The 24030-nt window shown below is 38.3% G+C and overlaps 1 pseudogene; it reads left to right on the top strand.

Moving 5' to 3' along the window:
• The first annotated feature begins 5664 nt into the window (after positions 1 to 5664).
• Positions 5665 to 23639, top strand: LOC146891679 (small ribosomal subunit protein eS7 pseudogene; annotated as a pseudogene).
• The last annotated feature ends 391 nt before the right edge of the window (positions 23640 to 24030 follow it).

Raw genomic sequence — 24030 nt, 5'->3', positions numbered from 1 at the left:
AGCTTATGTGTAATGTCTCTCTTCTCACAAAGCTATCAGCAACCACTCTAAAGATCTCATATCATCTCTTAATACCCCCCAAGAGCTCCCCTCTTAACATCATGGCTAAAATAAGTTCTCTTCTGATATGGGATTCCTCTCTCCAGACTGTGAATACCATTGGTTAATAAAGAAACTGGCTTGACCTGATAGAGTAGAACAGAGCTAGGTAGGGAAAACTAAACTGAATGTTGGGAGAAGGAAGGCAACATCAAAGGGAGAAGCCATGTAGCCCCACTGAAGACAGATGCTGGAACTTTAGCTGGTAAGCCACAGCCTCATGGCAATACACAGATTAATAGAAATGACTTAAATTAATATGGAAGAGTTAGCCAATAATAAGAAGCTAGAGCTAATGGGCCAAGCACTGATTTAATTAATATAATTTCTGTGTGATTATCTTAGGGCTAACCAACTGAGAACAAGCAAGCAGTCCTCCTTAAAACAAATTGGCACCAACGAGGCAAATTAAAATCTGCTTAAAACCTGATAATGCTTAAAAAGGAATTCCAGACACAAAAATACAGAGTTTAACACATTTTCTTGTTGTTTGCTGTTGGCACGCCACAGCTCCTTTAAGAGAGATTTTCCTAACTCAACAGTAGCAGAGGTAGCAGGAAAAAAAAAGCTGAGCAGCTTTGAAATGCTGACTTTCTGGGCTGTGCTGCCAGTGCAACCTCTGTCTCTTTCAGGAGGCCAAGCATTTAAATTGGGTTTGTAAGCAGCATGTTACAAACTGCTTAATGGCTAGACATAGACCCGCTGTATACTTGGAACTGGGGTGGTGTGAGTGGCTCAGAGGCAGTGAATGGACTTCTTCCCCATGTTGGACTGGGCAAAGCAAGCAGGCAAGGTCATATAAACCCTAGCAAGGCCGCAGCTTAGATTCTTAAGAAGCGCTTATCATTTTAAGAAGACTTTCTGATCAGAAAATAATTATAGATATGCAAAAAAAAAAAAACAAATCCTGATGGAAAAGAACTCTAAATGGGTCACAGTGTTGGGTAAATGTATATAGGCTTGGGAGAAAGAAGAAAAATAATATAGACAGTTATAAAAAGAAATAAATGGTTTTGAAAAAAGGTAAAGTCTTTAAAGAGACAGAGTACAGACTAAAAGGAGTGAAAAATAATAATAAGCCACATAAAGATGGAAAAATACAGAGAGTCTGGATTATGTGTATTATTGTGCTTTTTGACTGAGAAGGAGCTAAGTACAGAGAGACATTTCATTGTATGGGCTGCTAAGCTAAACCAACATGTATATTATAAAGTTATCTTGACTTCAGAATTTGAGTCTAAGGACATGTTGTTTTGGAAAAGAGGTTCTTTTGTTTTGTTTTGTTTTCACAGAGAATGAGACCCTGTGGATTCATTCCAGGCTAATGTGGTTTGATGAACCAAGATCCCCTGAAAGGTTGCAATAAACACCCCCAATAATTACTTCACCCCAAAAAAGCAGGAAGCAGTTTCGAGAGAGCTACACCCATATTCCCAAATATTGTTTATAAATGTTTGTTTACATTTAAAGGGGAATATGCTATAGAGATTTGCATTGGTATGGATCTTGGTTTATTGATACAAATTTAAGGTCAATTTTATTATATATGTATTTCTCCTCTTGATTAATGTATGGTGTTTGTGCAGCTCATTTAAAATGTAATGTGTAAATAGAGAGTGATCTATAATAATCAAGCTTGTAGTTGTGCTAGTTAGATTTCCTAGATATACAGAGATGTATTTCAGATGGATAGGGATTCTTCAAATCTTTCAAAGACTACAGAACATGACATTTAAAGGGTTTTAAGAATTTAGGACTTTTCATGATGGTGAGACACATCTGCTCCTGGTAGCACCAATCTTACTTCAAGAGGAAGATGGACATTGAGGAGGCTCCTTATGGATTTGGTTAGTCATTTGGGCAAGAAACTGTTCTTCCCTGGACTGCTTGATGGTATGTTAGGTGAACTGGACATGAAGGACCCACAGAAAAGTGACTGCTGAACTTACCTAAAGGTGAAATGATCCTTCAGGGTTCCTGCTTCATCAAAGTGTCTGCAAGACATTCTGCAGAATACAGAAGAAAAAGACTGACAAACTACCAATATAAGCAGAACTGTCTTTGAAATTTCCTGCTTCATGGAAAGGTCTACTGGACACTATGGGTCTGTGGGCTGAAGATTGGATGCCCCAATGGTACAGAAGGACTTTAAGTAACTTACCAGGCAGTGAGATGTCTCTGTCAAATCTAGAGTTTTGGAAGTTGCTTACAATCCATGTCCTGTTTACTTAGGTAATATTATATCCTTCTGGAGTCTCTGATGGAGTTGAGAAGTAGATAATAATAATATATCTTTCCTTAGTTATGATAAAAGATAAAATAGATATAAATATTGTAACTGTAATTCTTGCTTGAAAACTGTTTTATGTAATTTTACTATATTAAAGTTAAACCCTTCCTTTTTATTTAAACAGAAAGGGGAAGGTGATGTGGGATTCCCCTCTCCATGCTGTAAATACCATTGGTTAATAAAGAAACTGGCTTGACCTGATAGGGTAGAACAGAGTGAGGTAGGGAAAACTAAACTGAATGTTGGGAGAAGGAAAGCAAAGTCGAAGGGAGAAGCCATGTAGCCCCACCAAAGACAGATGCCAGAACTTTAGCTGGTAAGCCACAGTCTTGTTCTGATACACTGATTAATAGAATTAATATGTAAGAGTTAGCCAATAAGAAGCTAGAGCTAATAGACCAAGAAATGATTTAATTAATAGAGTTTCTGTGTGATTATTTCAGGGTGAACACCCAGGAACCAACAAGCAGCCTCCCAACAACATTCTTCCTCTAAATAGCTCACAATGTAAATTAAACTCTATCACATGAGTTCTAGTGTCAAATACTCAAACCTTATTAAAATTAACACAAAGATCAAAGCTGTTTTGCTAGGGTATCATTTACCCCCCAGAGAGTACAAACATAATATTATAGCAGATTGAATAAATTCCTATAGACTTAGCTTTTGACATACTATAGGAAAAGATGACAGTTTTCATAAATATTAAAATAAATGACTTTACTAGGAAGACAACTTTTCCCAGGTATATCTCTTTTGATACCAATTTCTATAAAAATGTCGTGGTCTACTCTGGCTCTTCTATGTCTTCTATAACACTGTCTCCCATCATAGCAGCATCATAGTCATTAAGGTAAAAGAGAAAATCAAGTTATATATTTGAAAACACTGCCACATCACTTTCACCTTGAGGACACATACTCCTTATAGCATATATTAGTTATACAACTAAAGTGGCATTTTCATGCATATATAATATTTTGGTCATACTTACTCTGTATACTCTTCTTATTCCTTCTCCCTCTTTTCTCTTCCACATATTTTATTTTTATATCATTATTTCTTCAGTCTCCAGATATGATAAAAACAGGAGATATTTGTCTTTGTGAGACTTGCTTATTTTATTTAACACAATAATCTCTAGTTCCACACAATTTTCTGCAAGAGACATACTTTGATCTCTTTAAGTCCAAACATAACTTCACTGAGTATACCACATTGTATTTTTTCATTCATTTGCTGATTGTGTGCAGTTTGCGTTGCTGTGGAGAAATTGTTATTTTTTTATTTTAGTCAAGTAAAAAGGAACAAACTAGGCTTTCAAGTGTCTAAAGTCCTCATGGGACAAATAAGTCCAGTTATGAAGCATGTCTGAATATATATTCTATATATCAAAACTATATAGTTAAATAAAAAGTTATCTTCTTCACCACTCACAAATATATGTACACAGTGGATGGAATAGTTTCATGAAATAAACACACAAGCAGTGGGAAAACACCCAAAGATATTCTTAGGGAAGAAATGAAGTTCTTAGGGAAGAGAGGAAATGACTCATGAGAGAAATTACATACAGGAGTAACTGGTTTCCACAGCCAGTAACTGCACAGCCTTTCCAGGTTGGGGTTACCTATCAGGGAAACACTCGTCTGGTAAGTTAGCCTATTGAACACTAGTTATCACCTGCTGAATCTCTCATTGCCCCTGACACATTTGTATATACATATATATTCTCAAATATTACTTGTTGAGTCCATAAAATGTTACTTACGTTTATGTTTTTGTATATGACAGTGTAGCACCAGGCAACCAAGTAGTGTGCTGTTTCCTAGAAACAGCTCCTAACTTTCCTCAGTCGTCTGGAATTCCTTGTGTAGGGTTGAGGCCTCAAGGACATTTCCTCGTGTACTTTGACATGCTCATTGGTGTCATCCTTGTTCATCTCATATTTGGATGGTCATGTTGGTAACATGATGTAAGTCTGATGTTACTGGAAAACAAAAGTCTCACAGAAATTCCCTGGCTCTTACGATCTTTCTGCCTTTTCTTCCCCAATATTCCCCAAGCCTCAGGTGTGGGAGTGTTTTGAAGATGTATCCATTAGGATTAGGTTCTATAACTCTGCCTTTTAATTGGTGGTGATTTTCTTTAGTGGTCTCCATCTATTGCAGAGAGACATTTCTTTGTTGAGGGGTGAAGATTACACTTATCTGTGGTATAAAGTCAAATGTTTATACATTATTGCTAGGGATTATGCTGGTATAATAGAGTATTGGTTCTACATTATTGTTCAATAACAATGACTCTACTGGCACTGATCAGTTAGCTAGGTTTTTAGCACTAGACAAGGCACACACCTCTTATTGAATATGTCTTATCTGTGCCACTAATATTGTGCCATGCTGACAGTTTACGTGGGTCATAACTTTTAGGTTGCTTCCCTGTGGAGACCCAAAAATATGGGCCTATTTTCATCTTGTCTGACAGTCAGAGAGTTTGGAGGTTGCTCAAATGATTGACAAATGATCAAAAAGCATAGTTGCATGTCCCAACTCAGGATGTGCTTGCTTGGTTTTCTTAACTATGAGGTCACCTGGGGAAGAGTGACCTTCAGGTTATGTGATCTACAGCAATTTCACTACCTAGATAACAGAATGGTAATGATTTGATGTCCCAGAGTGATAAAGCCATTGACTGTGTAAGTTATTCTTTGTATCACACTAATAGTGTCTTTATTTTACCCCCCCATTTATATTGGGTATAAAAACTGTGGAAAAATAAATGCATGTGATTTCAATAATCACTGGAATACTCTCCTGGTATTATTCTATGGTTTCTGTCTTATTATTTTTATGCATCTTCATATTCTTTACTTAAATTTCTAAAATTCCCATGCCCCTACCCTGGTAAGAGGTGATTTTGTAGAGGCCAATTCTCTACATATAGCACCAAACTGTGAAGCTGTCCAGTGAACCCTGAAATGCACACAAGTGAGGCCAGGCATACAAGGGAGTACGTGAGAAACCCTGCAAGAAAACTGCATTAAAGATGGAGATGTGAGTGATGAATGCTTGGAAATAATTAATAGATAATAGAATAGAAAGAGAGAGGCAGGGCAAAAAAGTAGAAGTAAAACTTGTAAGTAATAACTGTAGTTATGGGACAGGGAAAAAGTAATCAACTGTCTATACAGTTGGTTGGAGATATATTAAAGGACAGGGGACCTGAGTACAGCAGCATCAAATACAGAAATTTTTGGAATTTATAGAGCAGCTATGCCCTTGGTTCTCCAAGGGCAGGACCTTGGATGCTGCAACATCGAAAGATATTGGGATAAAGATCCAACAATGTCACGACAATTATGGACCAGAAAATATATCTACAGATATGCTTCATTTCTGGGTGCTAATACGGGAGAGTTTGGTTTTAAATTCCAAACAGCTAGAAATACTTCCTCTTTAGTTATAAGAGAAACAGAACCCCCTGTACCATCAGTGGAGCTGCTAGATACAGTTACAGTACTGGGTGATTTTAATCAGTTAGGGCCTAATGACTTGGAGGACTTTGATGAGTTTTCACCTCCCTCATTAATGACCAGCAATGCTGATGGAGAGGAATGTGATGATAAGATTCGGCAGGTGCTAAGAGGCTTGAAAAAGTTGGTAACATCACTTTCACAGGCACTAAAAACTCTGCAGATCCTGGACTCTTACCAGGAGAGCAACTCTCTTCCTATCATAATAGCTGGGTCAGATCCACCTGCAGTACAAAGAGCTCTGAGAGCAAGGCAAACAGTTAACATTAACCTTGAGTCTCCCTTGCGAGCACTATCAGAGAGGCTGCTAGCAAAGGGGAAGATATGCAAGGATTTCAATTATTTCCTGTAATAGAGCAAAGAGACAGTCAAGGAAATCTACTCGGAGTATATACTCCCATATTGTTCAAGTTACTCAAATAATTAAAAGTAGCTTGTGCTCAATATGGCCCCACAGCTCCTTTCATGAGGACACTACTGGAACATATGGCTCTAGAAGCTTTGCCCCCAGGGGACTGGAAGCAGTCAGCCCAAGCTTGCTTGCCAGGAGAGGAGTATCTATGGTGGAAAACTGAGTTTGTAGAATAATGTCAGGCCACAGCTGAGAGAAACAGGGCCCAACAAGTTCCTATTTCATATGCAATGCTTGTAGGTGAGGGACCTTATACAGGGACAGATCAACAGTTAAACTTTCATATGACAGCATATGCCCAAATTAATACAGCTGCCAAAAGGCCTGGAATAGACTTCCATCTTTTAAAGAGCAGGCTGAGGAATTGTCTAGTTTAAGACAGGGACCAGACAAATTGTTTCAAGATTTTATCTCCAGACTGATACAGGCTGTAGCTACCAAGGTTTTTTCCCTTCTCCTGGCGATTAGCAGGGCCGCGTGACCTCCGGCTCCCTGGAGATTCTGCACTAGCTCTGGCTTGAGGGGATAATTTAGCAAGAACCTGGCTCTCTTTGTTATGGTGATTCCACCTGTATTCAAGGTTTTAGCAGTGGGCCCATAGCCTGCCTCCCCTAGCTGATTCTGCCTGAGGCGCCGGAGGCCTTTAATCTTCTCCTCCTGATCCTGGATGGGAGGAGGCCTTGCCCTTTTTGATCCCCCTGCCCACTTCTATAAATACCCGACTTGAGTTTAATAAAGTTGCCATTTACTCTGGTAAATGAGCAAAGGTCTCTTTTTGTGTGTGTCTCTTTTAACCCTCAGGACAATCGTCCATTCTCGTCGGCCCGAGTTCGGGAAAGCGCGCGCCTGGATCGGGTGTGGATGTCCACTGAAAAGTGCGGGGTCTTACAACAGGCATCTAATTGGTTGATTGGAGACACAGAAATAGGACATTTGGTACGTAAACAGCTAGCCTTGGAAAGTGCTAGTGCTATATGCAAAGCAGCTTTCAGACCTATTAGAAGGAAAAGTAACATTGTTGATTATATTCAGATTTGTTTTGATATCGGTCACTCATATACGTGGGAACTGACCATAGGTGCTGCTTTATAGAGAAAGGCAATTAAAGAAATCAAGGCCCAGGGAGAATGAGAGCTACAGAGCTACATCTCCTGGAAGCTGTTTTGGGTACAGTCTTATGGGGCATCAGATCAGGTAAAGTTCTTATAGATAAGTAAGTCTGAGGGCAGAAAAGGAATTAGGACTATACAAGAGATGCAGGAGAGGGAGCTGGACTAGTGAGTGCAGATCAAAGAGAGATGACCATGGGAACCTCCTTTTGGGAAATGGACACAGGGGCCAGCCTTACACTGAGGCAAAATTTTGGGGCAACTCAACAGCCTGTCCTCCCACAGGGAAATCCATTCCGGGCCTTTGCAGAGCAACCCCAGTCAGTGCAGGGCTCAATTTCAGCTCTTCCAGTTCTGACTTCATTTGGGAATGAAAGCTCCCCCACTGGGATTTACAGGCACTTACCAGAGGGCTTTGTAAGACTATTGTTGGGGAAAAGTAGCATCACCATGCAAGGGATTCTTGTTGCCCCTGCAGTCATTGATCTGATTTTGAAGGGGAAATCAAGGTTATGACTCACTCATTTAATGGAGTTTCTGTAGCAAAGACAGGTCAGAGGCTTGCACAATTAATTTTACTTCTCACTGTGCAGACCAAAAAATCAAATTAAGAGAGATAAGAGAGGAAAGGCTGGATTTGGTTCTTTGGATGCATATTGGCTACAAGCCATAGGTCCTCAGCAGCCAGAACTCACTTTGTTAATAGATGGAAAAGTTTTTTCCTGGTCTTCTAGATACTGGTGAAGGTATTTTCATTAAAACTGCCAGTCAATGGCCTTCTAAATGGCCCAAAACAGAGACTATTACACAGCTACAAGGGATATGTCAGAATTGAAATCCTGAACAAAGTAGTAATGAGCTTTACTGGAAGAATGAAGAAGGCCGTGAAGGAACTTTTAAGTCATATATTGCTCCTCATTTACCCATAAATTTATGGGACTGAGATATTATGGTCAGAATGGGGGTATATTGATATTCCCCCAACAGAGTTGTTATTGATCAAATGTTTCAGCAAGGATTACTACCTAATCAAAGCCTAGGCAAGGAAAATAAGGGAAGAAGTGATCCTGTCATACCTAACAAAAGGCCTCCCAGGGCAGAATTAAGGTATTTTTTAGGAAAGGTCATTGAAAAACCTGCAGTCCATGAAGATCTAACAGTCTGGAAAAGTGACAAGCCTGTATGGGTAAATCAGTGTCCTCTAACAGAAGAAAAATTACAAGATGCCCCGGAGGTAGTGCAGAAAAAGTTGGATAATGGTCATATTACGCCATCTAATTCCCCATGGAATTCTCCAATTTCTGTTATTAACAATGAGGACACTAAGAGAGACTTAAATAGATATAATCTACATGGGAAGTAGAAAAAGACAACATCTCCTTAGTAAATTGGGAGCATGGGGATCTTGGAAGAGGGTTAAAGAGGGAGGGGAGAGACAGGAGGAGAGTGAAGAAAAATATAGATCTCAACAAAAAATGAATAAAAATATTAAAATTAGAAATTAAAAAAAAAGGAAATCAGGGAAGTGGAAATTAGTTCAGGACTTAAAAGAGGTTAATGAGACCATGCAACTAATAGAATCATTACAACCTGGGCTACCTTCTCCTACAGCTATATCAAAAGGCACCCATAAAATTATTTTAGACTTAAAAGATTGTTTTTATATCATCCCTTTGGCACCACAAAGTTGCCAAAGTTTTGCTTTCAGTTTTCCCTCAGTTAATTTTAGAGAGCCAAAGAAAAGATATCACTGGAGTGTCTTACCTCAGGGTATGGCAAATAGTGCCACCTTATGCCAGAAGTTTGTAGCTCAGGCTATACAAAACATTAAAGAAAAATTTCCACAAGTTTACATTAGCCATTATATTGATGATATCCTTCTTACCCAGAGAAATGAAGGAGTTTTACTTGAGACATATGGATTACTACAAAAGAGCCTTAGTCACGCAGGGGTAATTATTGCTTTCTAGTATTTAGGTCATATGTTGCATCCTAAAGAAATTAAACTTCAAAAATTAGGGATTGGGAAGGATGGTTTAAAGAATATAAGTTATTTTCAAAAGTTGTTGGGAAACATCCAATGGTTAAGACCTTATTTAAAATTTTCTATAGGAGACCTTGAGCCACTAAGTGAAATTCTTAAAGGGAACAGAGATCCAAATTCCAGTAGACAGCTTACAGAAACTGTCAGACAGGTACTTTCCCAGGTAGAGTATGCTATACATAAACAACAGCTACATTATATTGATTGTTATCAGCTTTGTCAAGCATGTTTATTACCTATAAAACTTACTTCTACAACAGTTTTATGGCAAAATGGTCTGCTTCTATTGCTACGCCTTCCCATTGTACCAGTTAAGGTATTAAACTCTTATTTTGAAGCAGTAGCTTGCTTAGCACAGAAGACCAGGATGGGATCTAGGAAATATTTTGGCAGAGAACCTGCTATGATCAATGTTTCTTATACTAAGCAACAGATTGATTGGTTATGCCAAAATAGTGATTCTTTGGTAATTGTATTTGCTCCATTTGAAGAACAGATTAATAATCTTTTTCCAACTGATCCATTACTGAAATTCATGCAACTACGTTTCTTTTTTCCCTTAAAGTTGTAGCAAAAGATCTTTTAAAGAATGGTATGTTAATTTTTATGGATGGTTCTTCTAATGGGAGGGCTGCATATGTGGTTAATGGTGAAGGACATGTCATACAAACAGAACCAGCTTCAGTTCAAATAGTTGAACTGCAGGCTGTGGCTATAGTGCTTGAACTTTTTGGCAATAAATCATTTAATCTATATACTTACAGCTGATATATATTTAATGTTCTTCAAGTCTTAGAAATCATCCTGTATATTGGACTAGCCATAAGCAAGTTAAGATACTGTTCCAGCAGTTTCAAAACGCCATACAACAAAGAAAGTTGCCATGCTTTGTGGGGCATATCAGAACACATTCAAATCTTCCCAGTCCATTAGCATAAGGTAATGCTTTAGCTGATAAACTTACCAAAGTAATTCCTTTATCTCAGGTTGAGCTTGCTCAATGATCATATGCTCTTCACCATTAAAATAGTTTAAGTTTATGAAAACAATTTATATTAGCAAGGGAAGCTGCTCACCAAATTGTTAAGCAATGTGAAATATGCCTCAGATATCTACCTCTACCTCATCTGGGGGTAAATCCCTGAGGACTGCTTATAGAAATTGATAATTCAGGTGTCATCCCACCATAGAAATTATTCTTAGATGGAGGAACTCTACTTGGTAGGGCCTGCAGGGCCACTATGAAAACTGTTGCTTTAATCTGTAATTTCTCTTGTGTAATAGCAGCTATGGTATTATCCTATTAGCACGCATTTTCAGGTAATGTGTACAAGCAATCTCATGATTTCAATTCAATCTTATGGACACATATATCTGTGGATGTTCAGGAAAATGACTTTTTATTTAGGTGTATAATTTTGATATATAGAAAATATACTAGGATATGCTTTATAACTAGATCTATTTGTCCCATGATGACTATAGACTCTTAAAACCTTGCTTATTCCTTTTGTTCAGACTAACTGTACACAATTAGTTCATTTTCACCTCAAAACAAGTTCAAACTAGTTTAGTCTTTTTGTAGATAGATCGTAAGTTTAAAACTTATGATCATTAGTTCATTATAACCATTTGTCAGCAGAAAATGAAAACTGTTTCATCCAGTTAAAACTGTACGCATATGTGGAAAAACCTTTAACATTTCAACCAATGCAGAAGGAATTTAGCATAGAACATAGTACATTGGGATAAATGCAAGAGAATGGAAAAGTATTCTTCCTCAGAGACAGCACATCAATTGGCTGTCCAAAACAAATGATCAGTCCTGAAAACGCACATAAAAGTATATTATACAGACTGAGTTGGTTGTATTTATGTGTTATTGAATATATATGTATGTCCTCATACATGTATACACATTATGTATATACATAATGTATCCACATTAGAGTACTACTCAGCGGTAAAAAAAACAGTAACATCTTGAATTTTGCATGCAAATGGATGGAAATAGAAAGCACTATCCTGAGTGAGATAACCCAGACACAAAAAGATGAATTTGTTATGTACTCACCCATTTGTGGACTCTAGCCATAAACCAAGGTCATTAAACCCATAGTTCACAAGCCCAGAGAAGTCAAATAACAAGGTGAACCCAAAGAAAAACATATATAGATCCTCCTGGAAATTGAAAGCAAACATGATAGCAGGGCAAAAGCTGTGAGCATGGGGGGTGGGGGTAGGGCTGGGGGTGGGCTTGGGGGATGGGGAGAGGGAGAGAGAAAAGGGAGAAGGGAAAGACTGGAGAGAGCTTGGGGGAGTGGGAGGGTGGAGATGGAGGAAGGGTGGATATGGGAGCAGGGAAGAAATCTACATTAAGGAGGCCATTTTAGGGTTGGCAAGAGACTTGGCTCTAGAGGGGATCCCAGGTGTCCACGGGGATGTCCCCATCTAGGTCCTTGGACAGCAGAGGAGAGGGTGCCTGAACTGGCCTTGCCCCACTTTCACACTGATGATTATCTCGAATATCACCATAGAATCTTCATCCGGCGATGGATGGAGATAGAGACAGAGTTCCTCAGCAGAGCAACGGACTGAGCTCCCAAGGTCCATTTGAAAGGCAGAAGGAGGGAGAAGATGAGCAAGGAAGTCAGGACCACGAGGGGTTGGTCCACCAACTGAGGCAGTGTGCCTGTTCTAATGGGAGCTCACCAAATCCAGCTGGACCGGGTCTGAATGAGCATGTGATCAAACCGAACTCTGATTGTGACTGACAATGAGGGCTGACTGAGAAGCCATTGATAAAGGCACTGGGACTTGTTTTTAAGGCTTGTTCTGGCTTTTTGGGACCCTAGTCTATTTGAATGCACAGCTCCCTAGACCTGGATGTAGGGGGGAGGGCCTTGGACTTCCCACTGGGCAGGATCCCAGGCCCTCTCTCAAACAGGGCAGGAGAGGGAGGAGGGGGTATGGGGGAGCAGGAGGGAATTGGGAGGAGGGAAGAAAGTGTAAATAATTGAATGGAAAAATAAAAATAAAAATAAAAAATGCTAGCCAGCAATCAACTGCTGGAAGGTGTGACAAGTAGATTCTTCCTTAGAATGTCCAGAGGGCTGTGGCTCTGCTGGCAATGCTCTTTTAGATATCTGCTCTCCAGACAATATGGTGCTGTTGTTTCAGATGCTTGGTTTATTACCATTTAACACAACAGTCAAAGAAAGCAAATATAAGCAATAGTACATTCAATAATTATGACCTACAAAATTCCCCCAAACAACAAATCCAAATAAATGCCAAGGCAGATAACATAAACAAAGCTAATTCATTTTTCATTCTTGTGTTTGTTAAAGGGCTTAAAAAGGAAGAGAAAAGTGATATGTTTTTTGCTAACAGAGTGCCAAGGAGTAAGATAAAAATAGCCGGTATAATTAATAATGGGAGTTAAAAAATAACAATTATTAGCAAAGTGGGAGACAAACTATCTTTCAAACATATCATTTCTAGTGATGTCCTGGCAAATTATTCCTCAAACGTTATGTATTCATTCATGTACATATTACTTACTATGTGCATACAATTACAGTTTTCTAAAATCAAAAGGCTAGTGAGAACATAAAAATACATAAACAGTGAAAAGAATAAGCAAAATATGCTCCATCTATTGTTGATCTATATGTAGCCCTTTTATAAAGTAAAAGGACTGGTCATACATGGTGCTACATGTCTTTAATTCTAGCACTGAGGAGGCAGAGGCAGGTGGATCTCTGAGTTTGTCAGCTTTTTAACCATTTGTCAGCAAAAAATGAAAACTGTTTCATCCAGTTAAAACTGTAAGCATATGTGGAAAAACCTTTAACATTTCAACCACTACAGAAGGAATTTAGCGTAGGACATAGTACATTGGAATAAATGCAAGAGAACGGAAAAAAGTATTCTTCCTCAGAGACAGCATATCAATTGGCTGTCCAAAACAGATGGTCAGTCCTAAAAATACACATAAAAGTATATTATACAGACTGAGTTGATTGTATTTATGTGATATTGAATATATATGTATACATATTAATGAAAATGAAGCAATGCATTTGAAAGAGAACAAGAAAGGGTATATAAGAATGTATTGAAGGAGGAAGGAAAAGGAAGAAACTGTGAAATTATATTATAGTCTCAAAAAATAAAAAAAATCCAGAGCTGTGTTGAAAGTCAGAATTTCCTCTTTTATTTATTTACCATATCCACAATGACAAATGTGTTTGCCTCTCAAGCCTGACTCTTAGAACCTAGCCATGAAGGTGGCAGAACAGCCGCTCCTCGCAGTCAAACGCAGCATCTCCTAGTTGCAACTTAACCTATTTAGAAATCAACTTGTTGATATAAAATCAAAACAGAACAAAATAAAACCATAATTGTTAGTATGAGAAATGTCTCCAATAAGCTTGTGCATTCAAATACTTGGTGGTCAGGCATGAACAGCAAGTGCTTTTATCTGCTGAGCCATCTTGCTTCCCCCATGTCCTTTCTTGGTTGATCTACTTTGCCACCCTTTAGGGCATCCTAATTTATTCTTTGTGTCTTTCCAGTTGGTGCTTTTTCTTTTTTTCACTGTAATGTGATGTGGGATGTCTTTCTGTATATGTGTTGGTTTTATTGGTTAATGCATAAAGCTGCTTGGTTTATGGCAGGGCAGAATAGTACTAGGTGGGAAAACTAAATGGAATTCTGGGATGAAGAAGGTAGAGTTAATGAGATTCCATGTACCTGCCAAGGAGACAGACGCCCAGGAAATTTACCACGGGTAAACTATAAGCTGTAAGATAAAACACAAAATAATGAAAATGGGTTAATTTAAGATATAAGATCTAGCTAGCAATATGTTTAAGAAATTGGCCAAGCAGTGTTGTAATTAATGTAATTTCTGTGTGGTTGTTTTGGATTTGGACTGCTGAGAATGACCAAAGGCTTCCATCGACAGAATGGTACCCAACAAATGTTTGGTGCTCATGCCTGCCACCCACTTTGGGTCCAATGCTTGTGCACCCACTTGGGTTTGGGAGGAAGTAGCAGAGACCCTGTTCACAGCTCAGTGCTCCGCATCTGATCTGCTAGGCATGCACAGGCAGGAGAACATGACAGATTCCTATCACCATACACAGGTGTTTCCAGGCTGTGCACTGCACTGCATGGCAGAGTTAGCTTTTACTTGAATAAAAAAGGATGTATACTGCACGATGCTACCCAGAGTTGAGGTGGTGAGGATGACTCCTACCTGGCAGTCTTAGAGGCAGTAAATATGCCTGTTCCATGTTTGACTGGGCAAAGCCAACATGCAGGGCAGCAAAGTTGGTCCTAGCCATGCTTGCTTAGCATTTGGGGGGGGGGGAGCACTCTTTGTCAGAAAATATTTACAGATATGCAATAAAGGCAAATTCAGATGGAAAAGACCTCTAAATGGGCCACAGTGTTGAAGAAATATATGTAACCTTGAGAGAGAGAGAGAGAGAGAGAGAGAGAGAGAGAGAGAGAAAAGGGTATAGATAGTTACAAAAGAGTACAGGCAGTCATAGATTAAAGGAGTAAAGATAATAAAATAAATATTAAACTTGTAGAAAAAGTAACAGAGTAAGAAAAATAAGCCACGTAAAGATGAAAAATACACGGAGAGTCTGGAATATCTATATTGTTGTGTTTTCTTTAAAGCTTTTGATAGTAAATAAGCTAAGTACAGAGAGATATTTCATTGTACGGGCTGATAAGCTAAACTAACATGTATATTTTAAAGGCATCTTGACTTCAAAATTTGGGTCTCAGAATATATTGTTTTGGAAAAGAGGTTCTGATTTTGTTTCCACAGAGGATGAGAACTCATGGATTTCTTCTAGACTGATGTGGTTTCATGGACCAAGACCCCCCAAAAGTCTCTGTGAGCCCCAAAATTACTTCAACCAACAAAAGCAGTAAGCACTTTAGAGAAAACGACACCTAAATTCTCAAATATTTTTATAAATGTTTGTTTACATTTAAAGGGGAATATGATATAGAGATGAGTATTTTGCATTTGCGTAGACTTCGTCTTTTGATACAAATGTAAGGTCATCTTTGTTAAATGTATTTCTGCTCTTGATTCAAGTACTGTGTTTGTGTAGCTCATTTAAAATTGGTATATAAAATTAAGAAATACAGGTTAATGGAGAGTCATCTATTATAGTCAAGCTTGTAGTTGTTAGTTAGGTTTTCTAGATGTAAAGAGACATATTTCAAATGGCTAGGTATTATGCAAATCTTTCAAAGACCTAAAAAATATGGCATTTAGAGTGTTTTCAGAACTTTAGATTTTTCATGACAATGAGACATACCTGCTTCTGGCAGTACCAATCTACTTCAAGAGGATGTTGGGCATCAAAGAGGCTCCTTATGGAATTGGTTAGCTATTTGTGCAAGAAATTGCTTTTGTGTGGATTGCTTAATGTTATGCTGCATTAACTGGACATCCAGGACACACAAAAAAAATGAGTGCTGAACTTGCCTAAAGGTGAGATAGTCCTTCAGGGTACCAGATTCATGAGATAGGCTATCAAACATTCTTCAGTACACAGAAGAAAGTGATAAACTGCAAATAAAGGCAAAACAGTCCTTCAAATTTCCTGCTTCATGTAAAAGTCTGCTGGATACTATGGGTTTGTGGGCTGAAGATGGATGCCCCAATGTTACACAAGAACTTTGGATGACTGGCCAGGCAGCAAAATGTCTCTGTCAGTTCTAGAGTTTTGGAAGTTGCTTACAATGCACTTCCTGTTAACTTAGGTAATACTATATCCTCTGGAGTTTTTGTTGGAGTTGAAGAAAGATAGCTATAATTATAAAAGATGGATTGAATATAAAACTTTAGCCTCACAAAGATAGGAGAGATGATAGAATATTTCCCTTAATTTGCCAAATGTAAACAAATTAAATATTGCAACTATAATTCTTGCTTGGTACCTGTTTTGTATATGTAATTTTACTCTGTTAAAGTTAAAACCTTCCTTTTTATTTAGACAGAAAAGGGGAAATGATGTGGGATGTCCTTCTGAATTTGTGTTGCTTTTACTGGTTAATGAATAAAACTGTTTTGGCCAATGGAAGGTCAGGATAGAGTTAGTTAGGAAAACTAACCAGAATGCTAGAAGAGAGAAGGTAGAGTCAAAGAGCTGCCACCACTCAAGGAAAGAGGTGCCTGGGAACTTTACTGGTAAACCATGAGCCTCGTGATAAAATACAAAATAATGAAAATGGGTTAATTTAAGATATAAGAGTTAACTAGCAATATACTTAGGTGATTGACCAAGCAGTGTTGTAATTAGTATAGGTTCTGTGTGATTATTTCAGGTCGGGGCAGTCGAGAACAAACAAGCAGCTTCTGTCCACAGTAACTTTACATAATACTCTGTCTTTTTTTTCTAGTATGAGGCTACAATATAAAACTGCAAAATAAGGTATTACCATATAAAGAATATGAGGAATTTTGGTCTTCTATCCTAAGTTCAAAAGAAATATTTAAAGGTGTACAAGTCAACGTGGTTCCTAGGTGGTGGCACAGTTTAGGAAGGTTATGAAACCTTCAGGAGGTGAAGTCTTCAAGAAGAAGGAGAGGAGTGTTACTGGAGTGGACTTTGAGGTTTATTTATTTATTTATTTATTTTTGGAAATATATTTATTTTTATACAATATATTTTTATTGTAGTTTGCCTTCCCCCAGCTCCTTCCAGATCCTCCCTATCTCCCCTCTAACCCAAATTTATACCCTTTTTTCTCACTCCTTAGAAAACAAACATAAATTTAAAAATTAATAATAAAATAAGATAAAATCAAACCAAAGAAACCAAAGAAAAAGCAGAAGAAACTGATTTAGATGCAAAGACACACATGCTCACACACCCAGAAATCCCATTTAAAAAGACAATATGTAGGTAAGTTTTTTTGTTGTTGTTGTTGTTTTTAAAAATCTAGGAAAAGCAAAATGATACAAAAAAGTTCAAAAATGCCATTGAGTCTGTTTGTGTTGTCCTTCTCCTACTGGGTATGTAGCCTGCTCTTAGAGTGATTTGTAAAACCAGAGACATTCCATTGGAGAAAACTAATTTTTTTATTAGCTGGTAGATCTCAATAGCTTCTGGGTCATAGATGGGAATTTGTGTTCACTTTTTGCACTAGGACCACATCTAGCTTAGATATCTGCAGGCCCTGTTCATGTTGTTACATCTTTGTTAGATCAAATGTGTCCTGCTATATAGAAGGCCTTGGTTGCTTGTGTCCTGTATCTTCTTCACTTTCATAGGATTCTGTAAGCCCTGAGGAGAGGGATTTGATGGAGATTTTTCCTTTTAGCGCTGAGAGTTCCAAAGTCTTGTTCTGTACACATTGTCAAGTTGTGGGTCTCTGTATTTGTTCCCATGTAGTGCAGAAGGAAGCTCCCTGATGATGACTGAGCAAGGCACTTATCTATGAGCATAGAAGAATGTCATCAGGAGTCATTTTATTCCTATGCTCCTCTAGCAGAATGGTATATTTGGTTTTCTCATATGTCCCTGAGCTATCTAGTCTCAGGTTCTCGGTCCCCTGAGCAGTGTCCAGGATGAATTTCATACCATGAGGGCCTTCTATGCAACCAGATAGTAGTTGGTCATCTCATCTGCGTTGTGTCATCATTGCACCAGCGTATCTTGTAAGCAAGTCACTACTGTAGGTCAAAGAGTTTGTAGCTGAGTTGGTTTTTACCTTTCTACTCTAGTGGTGTAAAGAGCACCTTTTAGTACTATGAGCACTAGTCAATAGGAGTGAAGATTTAGTTAGGCATCAGGTTCCACTTCTTCATATTCAGTGAGTTGTGCCAGTGTTGTCTTCAGCAGCAGGGCCCTGCCATCAGTTTCTGGAAAGCAGCCAAGAACCTTGATAATATCCTGGGCGGTTTGAGGTTTTCATGGGCCCATTTGACCCACAGCTATTTTAGACCTAACCCATTCCTAGAAGTGAAGGTTTCTCTTCATGAGGAGAGAGATCTGATAGCGGAAGCTTTATTAACCAGTCATATTTAAGAAGTGGAACCTAGTTAAGGCGTGGCTTCCTGGAACCCCAAAGAAAAATTGGTTCAGACCAGGTGCCCAATCTCTCTGGGTGATTCCCGCGGGATACAGCGCAACTTGGACTTTCCATTGTTGTGGTATGAGTTTCCCCTTATAATAAGAAAAAATATAATTGTTTGTCTTTAAGATAGCCTGCTCATTTCCCGAATCGAGCTAACATCTACAGATACCTACTTGAGGATTTGTCTCCCCCATTATTTAGTGATTCTATTTAGAGTTTTTTCATATATTTATATGCTTTACGAAGCTTCTACTGCATTAGATTTCTGTAAAATTCCTCAATTGGTCCTTAATTTTAGCTGTCTCTCCCTATATTACCTTACTGAACTCCCTCTTCCCTCCCTATCACTATTTGAATATTTTCTTCCAGTTCCTAACCCAGTTCGTCCAAACCACCTATTTTCCCTTCTTAGGGAAATCCATCACCACTCTCAGCCCAAGTCCCTTACTCTATGTATAACTTGAGGTTATATGGATTATAGCCTTTTATCAAAGACTTAATAACTAACATCCACATATAAATTAATACTTGCCTTATTAATCTCTTTGCATCTGGGTTATCATACAAAGGAGGATTTTTTTTCTAGCTTGACCCACTTGCCTGTGAATTTTATGATATCAGTTTTAAAACTGAGAAATATTCTAATGTGTAAACATATAACATTTTCTTTATCCATTCATATGTTAATGGACATCTAGGCTGTTTCCAATTTCTGGCTTTTATGCATAGAGTAGCAGTGAACATGGATGAGCAAATGTCTCTATAGTAGTAGAATTCCTCTAGGTATATGCCCAAGACAGGTAAAGCTGGATCTTAAGGTATATCAATTTCCATATTCCTGGGGAACTGACACTGATTTCCATAGTTGCTGTACAAGTTTGCACATCCACAACCAATTACTCCACACCCTTGCCATCATAAGCTGTTACTTCTTTCATTGATCTTAGCCATTCTGACTGGTGTAATATGAAATCTGAGAGTAATTTTGATTTGCATTTCTCTGAAGAATGAAGATATTGAAAATTTCTTTAAGTGCTTCTCAGACATTTGAAATTCTTCTATTGAGAATTCTGTTTATAAAACTGTACTTTTTTTAAAAACTGTGTTATGTGTTTTCCTGATATCTAGTTTTTTATTTTAGTTCTTCAAATATTTTAGATATTAGCCTTCTATTAGGTGTGTATTTGATTAAAAGAAGTCTTTTTTTTTCCATTCTGTAACCTGTAGCTTTGTTTGAATGATGGCGTCTTTTGCCCTACAGAAGCTTTTCAATTTCATGAGGTCCTATTTAGTAATAGTTGTGCTTAGTGCCTGTGCTATCAGATCTCTGTTCAGAAAGTCTTTTCCTGTGCCAATGAGTTCAAGGCTTTTCCCTGATGCTTCTTTTATCAGCTTCAGTGTATCTGGCCCTATGTTAAGCTCCTTGATCCATTTGAATTTGAGTTTTGTGCAAGTAAGTATGAATGAATTTGCATTCTTATATAGACAGACAGACAGACAGACAGATAGGCAATTTGACCAGCACCATTTGTTGGAGATGCTCTTTTTTCCAGTGTGTATTTCTGGCTTTTTTTTTTTTTTTAAAAAAAATATATATATAAAGCAGGTTCCATAGGTGTGTGGACTTATTTCTGAGTCTCTAAGTCTATTTCCATTAACAAATATGTATGTTTTTATGCCAATATCATTCTGTTTTTATTACTATGGTACAATTTGAGACTAAGGATGGAGGCATCTTCAGCAGTACTGCTATTATTAAGGATTGCTTTTGCTATTTGGGGTTCTTTTTCTTTCCAAATGAAGCTGATGTAGTCCTTTCATGCTCTGTTAAGAATTGTGTTGGAATTTTGATGGGGATTGCATTGAATTTGTAGATGGTTTTTTTGTAGGATGACCAATTTTACAATATTAATCCTACCAATCCATGAATATGTGAGATCTTTTTATCTTTTGATACCTTCTTCAATTTATTTCTTCAGTGACTCAAAGATTTTGTCATTCAAGTCTTTAATTTGCTGGGTTAGAGTTGTCCTAATATACTTTATATTATCTAAGGCTACTGTAAAAGGTGTTGTTTCCCTGGTAGCTTTCTCAATATGTTTATTATTTTTATGCTTCTGATTTTGGAGTGTTAATTTTGTATCCTGCTACTTTGCTGAAGGTGTTTATCACCTGTGGGAGCTTCTTTATGAAATTTTAAGAGCTGCTTGTGTGCACTATCTCATCATCTGCAAATAACTTTGTGTTTCTTTTCCACATTGTACCCCTGGTCCACTTTAGTTGTCTTATTGCTCTAGGTAAGATTTCAAGTACTATATATTAAATACATATGGATAGAGTTAACAACTTTCTCTCTTTCCTGGTTTTAATGGAATTGCATTGAGTTCCCCTCTCTTTAGTTTAATGTTGACTGTGGGCTTGCTGTAAATCACCTTTATTATGTTGAAGTATTTCTTTTGTAGCCCTAGTCTCTCAAGGACTTTTATCATGAGGTCTAAATATCATTTAGATTTTGTCAAAGGTCTTCTCTACATCTAATGAGATGAACACGTGGGTTTTGTTTTCCAGTTTGTTCATGTTGTGGATTGTATTTATTGATTCACATATATTGAGCCATTTCTGCATCTCTGGGATGAAGCTTACATAACTGTAGTTGATGACCTTTTTAATATGTTCTTGGATTCAGTTTGTAGAATTTTATTGAACATTTTTGCATCTATGTTCATAAGAGAAATTGGTCAATAATTCTTGTTGTTGGGTAGTTTTCTGGTTTAGCTACCAGGGTGATTGTAGCGTCATAAAATGAAATGGGCAATGTTTCTTCTGTTTCTATTTTCTGGAATGATTTGAGAAGTACTGGTATGAACTCTTCTTTGAAAGTCTGATATAATTCTGCACTAAAACCTTGTGGTCCTGAGCCCTGAGCTCTTTTTTTTTTCTGGTTGGAAGACTTTTAATGACTATTTCTATTTCACTTCATAAAGGGTTATGGGTCTATGTATCTGTTTAAATTGTGTAACTGATCTTCATTTAACTTTTAGGTGATATGTATCAAGGAAATTAAATTATCCATTTCCTTTAGTGTAGGGTTGAAAAGGGCCAAGGAAAGACACCCTGACCTTGACTTGACCCTAGGACTAGGGCTTGAAATCACATGCCAATTCCTGAGCTTGCCACAGAGTTAGAAGGAAGAATCTAACCAATCCCTGAGGTCCCTATGCTTGAAATGTTACCAATCCCTGAGGCTGCCCCCCCCCCAATCAAACCACCAAAATCCAACAATCCCAAGCCACCCTGGAAAGCTCTGCCCACTTCCCCCCACTGAAAGAAATCCTATTTAAGATCTGTACCCTGTTCAGTTTTGCTGCTGTACCCTGTTCAGTTTCTCATCCGATGCAGTCACCCTCCTGGATTCTTCCTTCCCAATAAATCTCTTGCGTGAGTCTTGTGTGGTGTGACATTTTCACCAGTGAAGCCCAGCTGTAACGATTTTCCCTGGAGCTGAGTGGTACAGCTCAGAGCAGAACTGTAATAGTTTCACAGGGGAAATCCTCTCCTACCCGAGCAGGGCTGCTGCACTGGGGAAACCTTTTCCTGGCGCTGCGGTACTTAGTAATTGTGTGGTCTTCCTTGGCTGCCAACTGCCAGGATACTTTTCCATCCGTGCTGCAATACTTATATTTAGATTTCCAAGTTTGTTGGAGTGCAGGTATGTTCTTATGAGTATGTTCTATAGTTCTCTGGATTTCCTCAGTATCTGCTGTTTTCATCTCAAATTTTGTTAATTTGGCCCTTCTCATTCTGCCATAGGGAATTTGGTTAAGGGTTTGTCTATCTTATGGATTTTCTGCAAAGAACCAACTCTTCGTCTTATTGATTCTTTGTTTTGTTTTTGTTTGTTTGCATTTTATTGATTTCAACACTGAATTTGAACATGTCTTTCTGTCTATTCCTTTAGGGCATTATATCTTCTTGTTGTTCCAGAGCTTTTGTTGAGCCAAAATTATCTCAGGGCCTGTACCTCGAGGCCTGTAGGACAGAAGGAAGCTTGGCTCATGTTTGAATGAGGATGAGACAGCAAAAATTAGGTAGAGCCCCTCCAGGCAGAGGGTGGGTTTGGCTGCCTCTCATTGGATAGAGGTACCCCATGTCACACCATGTCACTTAAGCTATATAAACTGACGCTCACAGTAATAAATGGAGTTCCTGCTTGACTGACTCCCTGTCATGTCTGCCTCTGATTGTCCTGTGCATGGGGCTGTGGAATGGGCACTCACCTTTTCCTGGAGAATAAAGAGGAATAGCAACGACTAAGCGAATAAAGAGGCTCAAGAATCCTGGCAAATGAAGGCTCAAAGAAGCCAACAAGCTTTCAGGTCTGCTGATAAGTTGCTAGTGTAATATCTATCCAATAATTTTATGAAGGCACTTAGTGCTATAAACTTACCTCTTAAAACCACCTTCTCTCACAAGAGCTGGGCCTCTTTCCAAGTCAGCACTCCATAAGGACGTTCAGCTCAAGCAGTTGGAGGCCTGCATCTCTCAGGCACTTCGACAGCTGGAGAAGAACTCAGATCTCAAGGCGCAGCTGCGGAAGGTCGGGGACAAGGAAACTGAAGTTGGTGGTGGCTGGAAAGCCATCATAATTTTTGTACCAGTTCCTCAGATGAAATCTTTCCAGAAAATCCAAGTCCGGCTGGTTCATGAATTGAAGAAAGTTTAGTCTTCATTGCTCAGAGAAGGCTTCTGCCCAAGCCAACTCGGAAAAGCCCTGCGAAAAATAAGCAAAAGCGTCTCGGAAGCAGCACCCTCACCACAGTGATGATGCCATCCTTGAGGACTTGGTCTTCCCAAGTGAAACTGTAGGTAAGGGGATTTGTGTGAAACTGGACGGCAGCTGGCTCATAAGGGTTCATTTAGACAAAGCACAGCAGAACAACGTGGAACACAAGGTCGAAACTTTTTCTGGTGTGTATATGAAGCTCATGGGCAAGGATGTTAATTTTGAATTCCCAGAGTTTCAACTGTAAAGAAAATGACTGAATAAAGTGTGGTTCATAGTAAAAAAAATAAATAAAATAAAATAAAAACAACTTTCACTGTGTTCCATCTGTTTGGGTATGCTGTTTTTACTTCCACTCAATGTTAGAAGTCTTGAATTTCTTTTCTAATGTGTCTAACTCATTTTTTATTCAGTAGATATTTGCTCGGTGTCACTGAGTTTGTTGTCGTTGCTATCCAAATTTAATCCTTGGTGGTCAGATAGCATAGAGGATATTACTTCAATTTTGTTGTATCTATAGAGATTTGCTTTGTGTTCAAGAATGTAGTCAACTTTGGGGAAAGTTCCACAGCTTCTGAGAAGATATATTCTTTTGTGTTTGGATGAAATGTTCTGTAAATAACTGTTATGTTCATTTT

This window comes from Myodes glareolus, chromosome 15 (genome assembly GCF_982192425.1).
Source record: "Myodes glareolus chromosome 15, mMyoGla1.1, whole genome shotgun sequence".
NCBI lineage: Eukaryota > Metazoa > Chordata > Mammalia > Rodentia > Cricetidae > Myodes > Myodes glareolus.
The sequence above is the reverse complement of the archived record's forward strand: the minus strand, read 5'-3'. Positions and strand labels throughout refer to the sequence as shown.